The 16,894-nt window shown below is 41.5% G+C and overlaps 1 pseudogene; it reads right to left on the bottom strand.

Moving 5' to 3' along the window:
* Window positions 1–8,050: 8,050 nt before the first annotated feature.
* LOC130137506 (anthocyanidin 3-O-glucosyltransferase 5-like) lies at window positions 8,051–16,434 on the bottom strand (annotated as a pseudogene).
* Window positions 16,435–16,894: the final 460 nt, after the last annotated feature.

Below are 16,894 nucleotides of genomic sequence, written 5' to 3'. Positions count from 1 at the left end.
ATCTATGGAATGAAGTGAAGCTGAGAGTGTGGCTGAGGAAGATATGTTAGCTAAAACGCAAGGTTGGCGAGTGGGTCTTTAAGTAGTTGAGTATCCAACTTCAGCTCAGTTTATTTTGCGAAAAATGAATAATTTGAAAAATATTTTTCTAAAAATGATCGTTTATATCGCTTACGAAAATGAACGAAAGAACAATATTTTCCTTATCCACGAATATGATCGATAATGGAAATATTTTTCATTGGCAACTCATTTCAAGCGACATTGCGAAATCTCAACCGATACAACTTTTGGTCCAAAACTTACAATGTGCGGATGGACACAAATATTGTTCCAAACCTTGCGAAGTCCCAACCAACACAAACCAAAAGTTGCGAAGTGCGAATGGACACAAATTTTGGTCCAAAAGTTGCGAAGTCCCAATTGAAACAACTTTTGGTGCAAAACTTGCGAAGTCCGGATGGACACAAATTTTGGTCCAAACCTTGCGATGTACCAAAAGCAATCATTTTTATGAAAAAATATGTTCAAAATTATTCATTTTCATGAAACAAACGAAGCCTTCGTGTGGTTGAAAATATTGGTTGTAGTCATTGCATTTGTAGAATTCCAGAGAATGCAAGATTAAGAGCGGAACCAAATCAAGCTATCCGATCATGAGTAATTTGGGGTCTGCTCAATGATTATTCGTGATCGACGTACTTGATTACGGTCAAGCTATAACTCGGTCGTTACTCAACTCAACGGGCTCGCGAGCTTAAACAAAGCTTATATGATTTTTTTTATAGAGCATATCACTTCACAAGAGGAAACAAAGAAATCCATAAATTTATTCCTCGCAATCAATTCATGACCATGTCAAATAATCACATAACAAGTAACCTTATCCTCCATGAGCGAAATTATTAAACTTCATGGGTGCAATCTGCAGAAAGCATTGCCAAATGGACCATCATACTTTTGAGTAATTTCTCCATGGAGCTTTCACGTCCATGACAATGTTGAGAGAGAGAGAGAGAGAGAGAGAGAGAGAGAGAGAGAGAGAGAGAGAGAGAGAGGGGGACAAAGGAGTGTCAATGGAACAAGCTCGAAAAGGGGTGTTCAAAAGAGATGGAAACAAACAAGCTACTGGTCACATGGAGGAGCTGTTTCCATTCTGGTTTGGCTTCAAATCAAGTTCACATCATGGACCAAACGCCTTCCCTTTCCCTCCCAAACAACACCTCAAAACTTCTTAAACGGGTACTCCCCTTTTCACCTTTTCCTCACTTTTTCCTTTCCTTTCCTCTTCTCTCCTCCTTTTCCTTTCACATTCTGCTGCGCGGTTGTTGCTTTGCTCCCACGGTTAACAGACTCGGAAATGGGCCACTCACTACCATAAAACAACAGCTGCATTTGCATTGAGGTAAGCCCACCCAGAGCAATTCGGTTACTCGTCGCCTTTCGCACTACTGCTTAGTTTATGCAATTTCGTCTGCACAACATATGAGGACAGCATAGGCATAATTTCGTTTTCTATGACGTTGGTCCGAAAAGATAGGATCATTAATATCGTAATAATATTTTGCTTCCATTTGGTGGCGCCCTTAGTCACCAGGCACCTTTCGTGTTCGATATATGAATTAAGGTTAATCATTTCGCTTACAGAACTATCTAAACCGCTGTTTTAACCAACTTTATTCTTGAACTATCTAAACCGCTGTTTTAGATTAAAGATTCTTAATCAGTCATACGCGGAGAGCATCGAAACTAATAATTGGAGTACCTCTGTATATTTTTCTTATGATATATGGAAAAGATATGAGTGATTTTACCATTTTAGGAAGCATTGTGTCATTATAATCTTTCACCGTTGAATTGAAATACAGTAGTCTCAGTTTGAATTACCGTGATTTTTTATTTTTCTTTTCGATCCAACGGTAAAAAGTTCAAGATGCACATGCCTGCCGGAGATTATTAACGATCTGTTCAATTGCGAACTTCTAACGATGACTTGAAGAGTTAGGCATCGTCAAGGGTGATGTTATATTCTCCATGAATCATCATGTTCTAATTATTTGGCATATGCACAGAGGAGTCGAAAAAATTGTGGAAAATGAACAATTAATTATACAATATTTGCCTTATGTAACACGCTGAGATTATTTAGCTATTATGTCCACAAAAGCAATAATCGAAAACGGAGCAAGGTAGTTGAAGAATTTTTAAGTACATAAAAGAGCCACTTATATCGGAGTAATTATGTTAGATTTGACTCATATAGCTTCTCATCCGTTATGGCGTGGCCACTATATTGCAGATATCAGTGCACGGACTCCTTTTTTCTATAATTTCAAAAAAAGATAATTAGTATATGTCTATTCGAAGTTGTTGCCAGTGAGAGAATGATGCATAACTATTTTCATATTGGAGGAGTAGCAGTCGATCTACCTTATGGATGGACAGATAAAAGGAATATAAATAAAACCGTTTCTACATTATCAAATTATATTTATTTAATACGCTATTATCAATATAAATAGTCAGAAAAGAATACGATAAAAAAAAGTCTATAGTGACAAATTAAATAAGATGAAGGGAGTGTGGGGAAAGTATAGCAGGAAAAAACTTATACAGTTATATACGAATCACCCACACTCTCTTCGCTTTTCTCGTATTACATTAATTGACTTCCGTTTGATTAAGGCAAATTTAAAACCTCCCCCTTTTTTAAAATATCATAAACGGTTTCAGTAGGTGGAGCGTCATTTTCAAGAAAATATAGAATGGCGAGAATATTTAAATAGGTTGAGTGCCCGTTCTTTTCGAAGCTAAATAGAGGGCTTTCGAAGTTCTTCTTTCGTCTACCCAAATGGGACCGATGTGTGGCAAAGGGAAGGATTCATCCAGCCATTTCTCGCCTCAACCCTTAAAAATGAAAAGGGTTACTTTACAAATAGGGGTAATTACTTCATAGTGACTGTGATAGACCTCTCCATGCCTTCAACTTTGTAACTAGTGGCCAATTTCTTGTAAATAGAGCGGTTTTTTTACCAATGCCCGAAGCAGGTGTTAGTGGTTTATCATTGAGTCAATCTTATCCCTCTTTTTGAGTTACTCCTTTCCCTAGGGCGTGCTCGGGTCTCACGTGGGCAACCCTTCACACCAACCAATTGGTAGGTTGCATGGGGACATCTTATAGGCTTGCGAGAAAGTTACTAAAGCTAAAGGAAAGCTGGTAATTTGGCAAATTCTTAGGGAAAATTACCAAAAAAAATTTTAAACCTATTACACTTATGCCAATTCAATTCTAAGCCTTTCAATTTGACCAATTGAGTTATAAACCTTTTAATAATTTGCTAATGTAGTCCATCTTGTCAATTTTGGCTGGAAATCAGTGATGTGAAGCCAGTCATCTTACGTGGTACGGCCAATATTGACATTGACAATTTTTGCATTTTTTTTATTATTTATTATCTTCTTTTTCTTTTTTTTCGTTTTTTTCCATCTTCCTCTACTAGTCGTCGAGCCTCGGCAATAGCCAGCGACCGGCCACAACGCCAACCGGCAAGGGCAACCCTCGTTGACCTCAACAAGGTCATCCTTGCCAATTCTGACAAGAATGATGAATACGGTCGGATACTATTTCATACTTTTTTTTGAAATTTAATTGATATTTATATTTTGACGGGAAAGTAAAAGGTTATTTTATATTTGGAAAAGAACAACCAAACAGGCCAAAGGGAACTTCACAGACAACACCATTTACTAAATTTGCTGCGTGTAAAGTAATATCTTAGAAAGGCCCAAACTTTGGAATGAAGGCATATTTGTCTATTGTTCCAATACTCTCTTCATGAGAACTAGGACTTTCTAATTATGTTTTCAGTTTAGGTTTCACGTTTGAAGCTACAGATAGTTTCTTTCTTCCTTCTTCTTTTGTGTCGGTTCTATAGCATGGAACAATATGAAAATGATGGGACGAAATAGCCTTCAAATGTAGTGAGAAGAGGATATGCGTGTGATGGGAGCAACATCAGGCCGCAGAACTGACCGAAAAGGTGACCAAGACAATCCATGTATGTCTAGATCCTTCTTGTATCTAAGGTTTATCGAGAACTCTAAAACAAATGAAGGTAATATGGGAAATGTACGCATTATATTCTAGGGTGTAATAACTTATAATGAGTTATATGTTATCTATTATTCTGTGACGCCAGGCATTGTGAGGCTTGAATACGCTAGCGAGGTTAAGTGCCCACACGAGAAAGGATGAGCAAGCCAAGCCCGATAACATAGGCAACACTGGTATATATTTTTTGAACAAGTTTTAGTTGAAAAGACAAAACGAAAAATAAATAAATAAATAAAAATATCTGTAAAAATGAAACAACATAAAATAATCTTATATGAAATGGAATTAAGAATAACATGAACAAGTTACAAGATTTTACACTATAAAGGAAAGGATTAGAAATTTTGTTTTTTTTAAAAAGTAGAATTATTTCTATCATAGGGCTCCAGCAAAGGATCCGGGGTCGGGCCGAAGGAAATGGCCCTGTTGCCGTCGACGCCTCTTTCCATGCCATGGCAGTCTCTCTCTCTTTATCTCACTGAGCAAATCGTACACGAACGTCAACGTTTGCCCCGTTGAATAGTTCGTGGGTACAGAGTGCTTTCGGAGGTAGGGTTTTTTTGTGTTAAATATTGTTGACACAACAAATTGCCAATTTTTTTTTTTTACTTTCGACTCGAGCAAAATGAGACCGAGCAAGACATGGCAAACATGAAATTGGCCACGTCCTTTTGGTCGGCAACTTCAGATGATCGACAAGGAGTGAGAAGTCGCCAACAGGCGATACAAGAGAAAATCACTAAAATTTGAGTCACGAGATGTGGGTATGTAAAACTTAACTGAAGCGAAAATCGTCAATTCAAGAGTGAGATAAGTGTCCGAGTCGTGAGACCGACAATTTCAGTTGGTACATCCCCAGTTCGTACAGTCGTGAATCTCGTAAGCCACTAATGCTAATGGACGAGAAATATGGACTGTTATAAACGTCAGGAGGAAAGTTTGTAGGTTGTGAAAGAAACCGTCAATGTGGGTCAAGTAATGAAGCTATAATCGTTGAGTAGTGGGTTTTTTTTATAACTGTTTGTAAATACATGTCGCTGAATTTTAGGAGTTTTGTAGGTTGTTATTTGTTTTATTTGAATTTAACCCTTTCTAGCAGTTATAAATATTAGGATGTAATTCGAGTCGTCAATCAATCAATGAATATAAATTATTCTATTTTGTCTTCCCGTTATCTTTACATTTCACTACCCTTTCACCTGGCTAGCTACAATTATCTCTAGTCTTCGCACCTCTAATTTTCTTGTCAATTTGCATTTCTTGTCCAAGAATCAACAAAAAACCATTCACATCTTTTGTCAATTTCCAAATCAATCCACATTTCAAAAGTGCTTTGTCGACACTTTTCGGTGAAACAAACATATTGAATACACTCGCTTGATCATCTCCATGACAACTATTTGTAGGAGAGTTGTTAGCTTGTGAAAGTAAGGAGACATGTCTCCAACACACTGAATGCATAAATGCGTAGGAGTCCTAAAACATAAATACACTTCAACCAAGTACCTTTCTTCTTCTAGTAACTTTGTCTCCTGATCAATGCAAACAACATCTTACCCAGGTGAAATCACAAGATATCACAAAATCTCCATTGAAGTCCATTAGAAGAACTTAAAACATGACGAGTCCTCTCCTCTATCCCCAACATATCTTAGATACACGTACAGCTTATTCACATACCAAGATATAGATATTTGCCAATTCAAGTATTGTATTATGAATCTACATTATTATCTCCATTCCATTAATGTCACACGTATATGCAACCACTTAATGAGCCTTCTTAATTTGGCGGATCATCATTTTGCAATCTTCCTTCATTTTAGATAAAGACTCGTAAGAACTACCACCTTCCGCCACAGCCTTTTGTGCACTACTCTTAAGTTCTCTGACTCTAGCTCTTAATGTGTGCCCTTCTTTCTCCACCATTACTGTCCTCACCAACTTCTCTATCTCCTCCCTCCCCACAATCTTCTTCGATGGAAGCACCTTTGGCCGGACCGCCACCCCTATCTCCTCCGTGAGGAGCGTCGCATTTAGCCTTTGCTCGGCGTACAGTGGCCAGGCAATCATGGGCAATTATGGGCACTCCGTTAGATAAGCTTAAGTGAATCATAAACATGTTATTTTTAATTTTTAAAATTTTCTTTTTTTTTAATAATTTTTTCTTTTCTTTTTTTCTTTTTCTTTTTCTTCTTCCTCAGCCGATGGCCGGCCACGACAACGGCCGGCGGGCAGGCCACGGGCGTGGGATGAGCTCGCTGACCTCTGGTGAGCCTCGAGCCTTAGGCCAAGGCCAGCAAGCTCGAGGTTCACAAGATCGGCGAGGCTTGAGGCTCACCAGAGGTCAACAAGGCCTCGGCCTCGTCAGATCAGCGAACTCAAGGTTCACCGGTTTCTGATGAGCTCGTCTGTTGCCTGTGACCAGCCTTCGGCTGTCGCCTGTGGCTAGTCATCGACCGTCGCCATGGCCGATGACTGGCCGATGAAGAAAAAAAAAGAAAATAAGAAAATAAAATAAAAAATAATTATAATGATTTTTAAAAAAATAAAATAGAAAATAACAGCAAAAATAAAAAATTATTAAAAAGAGTGCCAGTCGTCAGTAGTTGGACGTAGAAGAAAAAAATATATAAAAAGAAAAAATATAAACAAATCATATTTTTTTAAAATTATAAAAATTATCCACAGTATTTTAGCATTATATATTTTAAAAAAATTATAAGAAACAAGTTTTCTAAATTAGATTTAATATTAAAGTCTTTCAGCAATACGAATCGGGTCGAGTATGAATTGGGGGTTTGGTCGCTAGATTTGCACTACATGAATATAGGTCAAAACGAATTAAATGAGTAAATATGGATCGAACCATTTTCGATCGGGAAAATTGTCAAATCAGTCATAAACCTATTGTACGGCGGCCAATTCAGTCCTAAACCTTTTAATTTTACCAATTCAGTCCTAAACCTTTCTAATTCTTGCCAATTCAGTCCTTCCGGCCAATTTTGGCCGGCCGGCGCTAACGTGGCCGCCGGCCGGCACCGGTCGTCCGGCCAATGCTGACGTGGCAATTTTTTATTATTTTTTTTCAATTTTTTAATCTTTTTTAATTTTTTTTTCTTTTTTTCTGATTTCTTCCTTTGGCCGGACCGACGGCCGGCCAGAGGGGAGGGCCGGCGAGGTCGACCTCGCCGGCCTCGCAGCTGTTGAGGCGAGGCCGACCTCGCCGTCGCCTCGGTTCGCGACGGCGAGGTCGGCCTCGTCGCCGCCGGGCGTGAGGCGAGCGAGGCCCGGTGAGGCTCGACCTCGCCATCGCGACCCGGCGACGGCGAGGTCGGCCTCGCCGCGCACTGCGAGGCTGGGCGAGGCTCGACCTCGCCGTCGCCCTGGTTCGCGACGACGAGGTCGAGCCTCGCCGGATCTGGGCGAGGCTTGACCTCGCCGTCGCCTAGGTCGCGACGGCGAGGTCGAGCCTCGCCCGGCAACAAAGGCGTCGCTGGGTCGCGACGGCGAGGCCGACCTCGCCATCGCAACCGAGCGACGGCGAGGTCGGCCTCGCCTCAGCAACGGCGAGGTCGGCCTCGCCGGCCCTCCCCTCTGGCCGGCCGCCGGTCGTCGGACCGGCCAGAGGAAGAAATCAGAAAAAAAAATAAAAAGATTAAAAAATTGAAAAATAATAATAATAAATTGCCACGTCAGCATTGGCCGGACGGCCAGTGGTCACGTCAGCGCCGGCCGGCCAAAATTTGTCGGAAGGACTGAATTGGCAAGAATTAGAAAGGTTTAGGACTGAATTGGCAAAATTAAAAGGTTTAGGACTGAATTGGCCGCCGTACAATAGGTTTAGGACTGATTTGACAATTTTTCCATTTTCGATCCGACCCAAATTCTATTCTATCCACCCGTTTAACAGGGCAACCCGGAAAAATTACTATTCTAGGGATATACAAATTTCAAGCCGTACCTTTGTTGGCTCAGCTCTAATCCCCATGCCAGCTCCACTAGCTGCTCAGCCGACAGAGTCCCTCCACTCCCGAACGAGACGAACATCACCGACTCGGTCGGCTGCTTATCCAACCATTCCAGCAGCTCCTTCCCCAGAACGACCGGTCTGACCGGTACAATGAGCGGCCCAACCGTATACACCGGACCGTTCGCAACCCGGCCCAAGAACTCCTCATTCCTCAGTGCGGTGAGCGTCTCGGCCTGTAAATCCTCCCACAAGTTCAGCAGGATTCCATCTCCCATCGGATCTCGCCAGCCAGCCGCACGAACTCGCGGTGATCGCTGGTCGGACCGGTCCAAGATCGGGTCCACCACGTCCTCCGGGTCGGACCAGCTTGCAACCCGGGATCTCGAGCGGTTCGGTCCGGTCCTCGTACTCTCCCTTGACTTCCTTGTCCAGCGTCGGCAAGTGTAGGAGCAACGCAAGAAACCATGCATTGGTAGCGACGTAGACGTAATTGGGGATCCCCAACTAGTCGCCAATGCACAAATGCTCCGTCCCGAACAAGTCCACGATGAGGACATTGTAGGGTTCATTAACAGTAACAACGCAGCGGAATATAGAACCCTAGACAGGATCCATGCGTATATTGAAATCGAAAAGGAATTTCGATACGTACCTTTTGCAGATCAAAGAGAAATCAGCAACTGATTGTGTCTGGATGAGCGCCCCAAGTGTTGCGCCTCTACCGGTATCCACACACACGAACAAAATTCTCCAACGATCCACGTGCTAGCGAAAGATCTTGAAGTTCCTTTTTCTTGAACGCCTTTTGCTTTTCGATACTCTATCGAAAAACCCTAGACAGAGAACGATTCTCTATCTATTTATACAGCCTCATTATCTAGCGGAATTAAAAGAAGTGGGACGGGCTATTTGAGCCCGCCAAACCGTCCACCTTCAATCGTACGTTTAATCGTTATCTCATAACGCGCACGACCGCATAGATAATTTAAATAGGAGAATATATTAAAATCTACTTCTTAAGTAGATCAAGGCGCACAGACAATATTAAATCCGTTCGCTATTGTGTGCGACCCTGTAGGTTCACTAAACATTAGCAGTGTGCCCAAAACTCTTTTGGCCCACAAGTCATAAGCGGTCTCTAGCAAGATATTATGACTACCTAAGTATAGTGAAGGTCGATTTCCGACACAACCTAATCCACAACTAATATTAGAGTATCAACCTTGATTGATTCCTAGGGCAGACCACTAACAATCTCCCACTTGCACTAGAACCAATCATATAAACTAAGTCTCTTTTGTCACTTGATTTCCGAGTTAAGCATAAGGCAGACAAGTGTCATCCTTATATAGCTTAAACTCATTTTCCCGATACCGCAGCTTAGATCACAAAACAAGTAGTTGACTCTTCAACTCACTTGAGCATGGCCATGCATTTCACATTCTCAACTCTACGGGAGGCCAGGAAATCATACCCTCGTTATATGAGAGGGACAAATCCCATCTTGTCTACTCACATCACTCAGCACACTTCATGACATACCCAGCCATTACCTTTATAATCACCTGTTACGGCTGACGTTTGGCAACGTTAAAGCACGCCAATCCACGTCTAGGAAACCATGGTAGACTCAGGTCAAAGGACTATACTCTATAGCTGTGATGAGAAATACTGATGACATTATATAACAATCCTACAGTATTCTCATAGCGGGTCAGTCCAATACAATGTTCTCCAACATGTATTCCATGTGATCAACTTTATATCTCTATATTCATGACCCGTGAAACTTGGTCATCAGTTGACTCACATGCTAGTCTCAAATGCCATTTGCGTCCCAATGCACAATGGCAAATTGACTAGGGACATTTAGAACATTAATATCCACTCTATCAATAGAATTTCACGTTCAAATCACGTATTTGATTATCTATTAAGGATATTCAATATTCAGGGGATAAAGATTTCGCATTCAACTATATACTCAAATTAAATCGAAATCAAATATAATATATATTTTATTAATGAACAATGAAAATGTATATCACATATACTCCCACTCACATCAAGACCAATCACTAATGTGTCTAAGGCCTAAAGCGTTACAATGACGCTCATGCTTAGGTTGTGGAAGAGCCTTCGTCAACGGATCAGCTGTATTCAACTCCGTTGCAACTTTGCACATCTTAGCATCACCTCTTTCAATGAATTCCCGAATGAGATGATACTTCCTGAGTATGTGTTTGGTCTTCTGATGAGACCTAGGTTCTTTACCCAAAGCTATGGCCCTATTGCTGTCACAATAGAGGTCCACTGGAATCGAACTAGTGGGACTGATTCCCAGTTCTTCTATGAACTTTCGAATCCAAATAGCTTCCTTTGATGCTTCTGAAGCAGCAATATACTCAGCTTCTGTTGTAGAATCTGCAAGAGTTTCCCGCTTGGAACTTTTCCAAAGACACCGCTCCACCATTCACGCAAAAGACAAAACCCGATCGCGATCGTAGGTCGTCTTTGTCGGTTTGGAAACTAGCATCAGTGTAACCATTTACAGTGATCTGTTCCTCACCTCCATAGACTAAGAATAAATCCTTAGTTCTTCTCAAGTACTTAAGGATATTCTTGACAGCAATCCAGTGAGGTTCCCTTGGATCTGACTGGTATCTACTTGTCATGTTCAATGCATAAGCAACGTCAGGACGAGTGCATAACATAGCATACATGATGGATCCCACAGCTGATGCATAAGGAATCCTACTCATGCGGTCTCGCTCATCTTGTGTTGAAGGACACTGAGTCTTGCTAAGACTTATGCCATGTGTCATTGGGAGAAAACCTTTCTTGGAATCTTGCATATTAAACCTATTGATGACTTTGTCAACATATGTACTTTGACTCAGTCCAATAAGTCTCTTAGATCTATCTCTATAGATCCTGATCCCCAAGATATAGTTTGCTTCTCCCATGTCCTTCATGGAGAAAAATTTTCCTAGCAATGTCTTAACTGACTGAAGCATAAGAATGTCGTTTCCAATGAGTAGTATGTCATCCACATACAACACTAGAAACACAATTGCACTCCCACTAGACTTCTTGTATACACAAGCTTCTTCTTTGTTTCTGATGAAGCCAAACTCTTTGACAGTTTCATCGAAACGAATATTCCAGCTCCATGATGCCTGCTTCAATCCATAAATAGAACGTTGAAGCTTGCATATCTTCCCAGTGTTATCTGATGATGAAAAGCCTTCAGGTTGTGTCATGTACACATCCTCTTCAAGTTTTCCATTAAGGAAAGCTGTCTTTACATCCATTTGCCATATCTCATAGTCATAATATGCAGCAAACGCTAGGATAATCCGAATGGACTTAAGCATGGCCACTGGCGAAAAGGTCTCGTCATAGTCAATACCATGAGTTTGTTTGAAACCTTTAGCTACTAGCCATGCTTTATAGATGTGAACATTCCCATCCATATCAGTTTTCTTCTTGAAAACCCACTTGCACCCTATAGGTTTGACACCTTCGGGCGGATCAATCAAAGTCCAAACTTTGTTTTGATACATCGAGTCCATTTCGGATTTCATGGCCTGAAGCCATTTATCGGAGTGTGGGCCCATCATAGCTTATGTATAGGTCGTAGGTTCGTCATTTTCTATTAACAATAGATGACGATGTTCTGTTACGTGAAAATCATATCTCATAGGCTCACGATGTGTTCTTTCAGACCTACGAACTATAGGTGCCAATGGAGTAGACTCTACAACTCTTTGTAGATCTAATTGAGGTTCCTCATGAACTGGAACACCCTCTTGTGGCACAATAACTTCTTCGAGGTTTACCTTACTCCCATTGGTTCCTTTAGTAAGAAACTCTTTCTCTAAAAAGACACCATTTCGAGCAACAAACACTTTGTTCTCTGATGGATTGTAAAAGTAATATCCTTTCGTTTCTTTAGGATATCCCACAAAGAAGCTTTTATCAGATTTGGGTCCAAGCTTATCAGAAAGTAAACGTTTTACATAAGCTTCGCAACCCCAAATCTTTAGAAAAGACATACTAGGAACTTTTCTTGTCCACATCTCATATGGTGTCTTCTCTACAGCTTTTGATGGACTTCTATTTAGTGTAAACGCAGCTGTCTCGAGTACATATCCCCAGAAAGATAATGGAAGATCTGAATGACTCATCATTGATCGAACCATGTCTAACAAAGTTCGATTTCTCCTCTCAGAGACACCATTCCACTATGGTGTTCCAGGGGGAGTGAGCTGTGAAACAATTCCACACTCTTTAAGATGGTCATTGAACTCTTGGCTTAAATATTCTCCTCCTCGATCAGATCGAAGAGCCTTGATATTCTTGCCAAGTTGATTTTGTACTTCATTCTGAAATTCCTTGAACTTTTCAAAGGAGTCAGATTTATGTTTCATTAAGTAAACATATCCATATCTACCGAAATCATCGCAAATGTAATGAAGTACCGATAACCTCCTCCTCGGTCGTAGAACTTAGTGGTCCACACACACGCATGTATAAGGGCCAATAATTCTTTTGTCCTCTCACTTTGATTAGTAAAAGGAGCTTTTGTCATTTTTCCAACTAAACAAGATTCACATGTATCAAATGATTCAAAATCAAATGAATTTAATAGTCCATCGCTATGAAGCTTGTGAATTCGTTTCTCGTTTATGTGACCTAATCGACAATGCCATACGTAGGTTGGATTCAAATCATTAGATTTAAACCTTTTTGTATTTATATTATAGATTGGCACATCAAGACTTAGAACATATATCCCATCCACAATATGGGCGCTACCATAAAATAATCCATTAAGATAAAACAAACAACTATTGTTCTTTATATCAAAACAGAAACCTTCCTTGTCCAAACAAGAAACAGAAATAATATTCCTGCGTATAACAGGTACATAGTAGCAATTATTCAGTTCTAAAAACATGCTAGAAGGTAAAGCTACATCATATGTTCCTACGGCTAATGCAGCAACTCTTGCTCCATTCCCAACACGTAGCTCCACTTCACCTTTTGTAAGTGTTCTACTTCGTTTTAGTCCCTGCACATTCATACAAATGTGAGTACCACAACCGGTATCCAATACCCATGAAGTAGAACTAGTAGTAATATTTACTTCTATAACATAAATACCTGAATCGGAAGTCTCACTTCCCTTTTTCTTCAGATCCTCCAAATATTTCTTGCAATTCCTCTTCCAATGTCCATTCTCCCCACAATGGAAGCATACAGCATCAGCAGTCGGACCCGGTTTGGTCTTGGATTTGGGTTTAGGCTTAGTGCCCTTGCCCTTACCCTTAACCTTACCTGGCTTCTTAAAGCCTTTCCCCTTTTGAACCATGAGAACATTAGGGGTAGGGTCCTTCTTGATATTCTGCTCAGCAGTTTTGAGCATCCCATGCAGTTCACAAAGACTTATTCAAATTATGCATGTTATAGTTCATAACAAACGTGTCATAATCTTGAGGCAATGATCAAGAATAATGTCGATAGCCAACTCTTGGCTAATGGGAGAGCCCAGTCGCTCCAGGTTTTCAATATAACCTATCATCTTTATGACATGTGGGCTAACTGAGCTCCCACTTGCTAGCTTGCACTCAATTAAGGTCTTTACCGTTTGGTATCTTTCAGTGCGTGCCTGCTCCTGAAACAAATTTTTCAGGTTCATGATCATATCATAGGCATCCACGTTCTCAAATTGCTTCTGAAGGTCTGAGTTCATGGTAGCTAACATTAGACATGATGCATCCAATGCATCATCTTTATGCTTCTGATAAGCATTCCTTTCAGCATGGGGAGCATTGGAAGGAGGTGCCTTCTGAGGGAGTGGTTTCTCCAGGACATAATCCTTTTTCTCTTGCTTGAGAACAATTCTCAAGCTTCTATACCAGTCCAAAAAATTCGAACCATTCAATTTGTCCTTCTCAAGGACAGATCGCAGTGAAAAGTGTGATGCAGAGCTATTTGCCATTATCTACAACAAATATGCAAAGTGAATTGTTCATTAACATTATAAATAATAAACTCCCACTATACTTTTATAACATGTGTCCCAAAAAGTATAGTGGACCAAGATCCATATTTTACCAAGACTCGAGTAAACTTTGGCTTACCGCTCAAGACTAAGTTATTTAGGTAGACAACTCTTTGTCAATTGTATCGAATACAACTCTTGGTTATTAAGGTTGACATCTCATATCTTATCCCCAAATACTATGCCTCAAGGCCCAAAACCGTTTTGATAGCCTCGTTAAGTAAACCAATCTTGACTTATGGATAACCATTATCCATCCTATTTTACTCAAATAGTTAAAGACACCCTGCTTTGGTAGGCTCATCTATTGACGATTCAAGTCTTAATAGGTGTATGATTGGAAAGGCATCATATTATTACTTAATTTTATTAGGGACTCTTAATGTTTTATTTAGCGATGAATGTATACATGTTATGAACAAAAACAAAGCATCACTTATCATAACAAAGGTATATCAATCATATATATGGGAACGAACAATTCCATGCATGGGTCAAGGGGCTACGCCCTGCGGGGTCGAAGGCGGCGCCCTCGCGGTCAAGGCGAGCCCGGTGGTCGGGGGTTGAAGGCGGCGCCACGTGGGCTGGGCGCCCAAAGCTAGACAGAATTCTCAATTCTGCTTTCCAGGAGAGCCCCGAAAACATAGACAGAATTCTCAATTCTGTGTTCTCGGGAGACTTTCCGTCGATGCCGCCTCCCGCGCCCTCACCGTACGCAACTGGCCGAACGCCGGGAGTCCTCGACGCGCCGGAAGACCAGGGGCTCTACCGTCTCTGCCTCGGGCAGCAGACCCAAACGCGCCGTCGTCTTCGCCCGCCGTCTCCGCCTCAGGCAACAACCCAGGCGCGACACCGTCTCTGCTTCGACGCGAGCGGAACAGGATCGACCCATCCCTGCTTCGTTCCTTCTCAATTGATCATATCAATTCATATTTCAAATTCATCTAACCCTAATTTAGACTCTTCAAGCATACATCATATGTATCAACAATTAGGGTTTCCGATTCAACTTCAATATATCACAAGTTGCTCTGATACCACTGTAGGGTTCATTAACAGTAACAACGCAGCGGAATATAGAACCCTAGACAGGATCCATGCGTATATTGAAATCGAAAAGGAATTTCGATACGTACCTTTTGCAGATCAAAGAGAAATCAGCAACTGATTGTGTATGGATGAGCGCCCCAAGTGTTGCGCCTCTACCGGTATCCACACACACGAACGAAATTCTCCAACGATCCACGTGCTAGCGAAAGATCTTGAAGTTCCTTTTTCTTGAACGCCTTTTGCTTTTCGATACTCTATCGAAAAACCCTAGACAAAGAACGATTCTCTATCTATTTATACAGCCTCATTATCTAGCGGAATTAAAAGAAGTGGGACGGGCTATTTGGGCCCGCCAAACCGTCCACCTTCAATCGTACGTTTAATCGTTATCTCATAACGCGCACGACCGCATAGATAATTTAAATAGGAGAATAAATTAAAATCTACTTCTTAAGTAGATCAAGGCGCACAGACAATATTAAATCCATTCGCTATTGTGTGCGACCCTGTAGGTTCACTAAACATTAGCAGTGTGCCCAAAACTCTTTTGGCCCACAAGTCATAAGCGGTCTCTAGCAAGACATTATGACTACCTAAGTATAGTGAAGGTCGATTTCCGACACAACCTAATCCACAACTAATATTAGAGTATCAACCTTGATTGATTCCTAGGGCAGACCACTAATAGACATCGGGCCAGGCCTCCATCGCCGCGAGCGTGGACCTAAACGCCTGCTGGGACTCGCACATCATGACCGCGAGCCTCGTGACCACGGCAGCATCCGGGCCGAGGCCCGCAGCCGAGAGGTCGGGGGACGGGAGCTCCACGAGGTCGAGGAGCTTGGGGGTCATGGCAGACTCAATGATCTCGGCCTCAGCGCGGGAGGCCTGCGAGGGGAGGACAAAGACGGTCACCTCGAAGCCATGGTCGGCAATGAGGTAGTTGCCGAGCTTGATGACGGGTACGAGGTGGCCCATACCGGGGCTCGAGAGGAGCGCTGCACGGAGCTTGTTCGGCTTCTCCATCGATGAATTGGGGGAAGAGAGGCGGAAATCTATGGAACGAAGAGAAGCTGAGAGTGTGTGTGCAGAAGATTTGTTGGCTACAACACAGGTTGGCGAGGGGATCCTTAAGTAGTTTGTATCCAACCTCGTGTGGTTAAAAATATTGCCCATTGGTTGGTGGTAGACCTTGCGTTTATAGATTTCCAGAGAATGCAAGATTAATCTGGGGTCCGCTCAATGATTTTCCAAGATCGACATGCTTGATTTATGGTCAAACTATAACTAAAGTTATTACTCAATTCAACAGGCTAGCGAGCTTAATCAAACTTCTATGATTTTTTTATAAAGCACGTGAATTCATAAGAGAAAACAAAGAAATCCATAAGATTACATAACGCACCGATCTACATACAATATAGTGAAAAATATTCAAGTTGAGATTCATTTACAACTTGATTGCAATCTAATCGAGTTGAATTGAGTTTTGAACCTCTAAAAGTACGAGTCAAGTCGAGCCAAAACTTGACGCCGTGTGTGCATGGATTCCACTAAACGGGCAAATAGTCACTTTGAGTCGAGTTCACTAACCACGCCATTCGCTCGTAAACTGTAAACATTTCCGGCAAGAGAAGTTACAAAAGAGAGAGAAAAGATAAGACGGACAGCTGATCCGGAAGCCTTG

This window comes from Syzygium oleosum, unplaced genomic scaffold (assembly GCF_021117445.2).
Source record: "Syzygium oleosum isolate NSW1041296 unplaced genomic scaffold, Sole_v2.1 Sole_v2.01, whole genome shotgun sequence".
Classification (NCBI taxonomy): Eukaryota; Viridiplantae; Streptophyta; class Magnoliopsida; order Myrtales; family Myrtaceae; genus Syzygium; species Syzygium oleosum.
The sequence above is the reverse complement of the archived record's forward strand: the minus strand, read 5'-3'. Positions and strand labels throughout refer to the sequence as shown.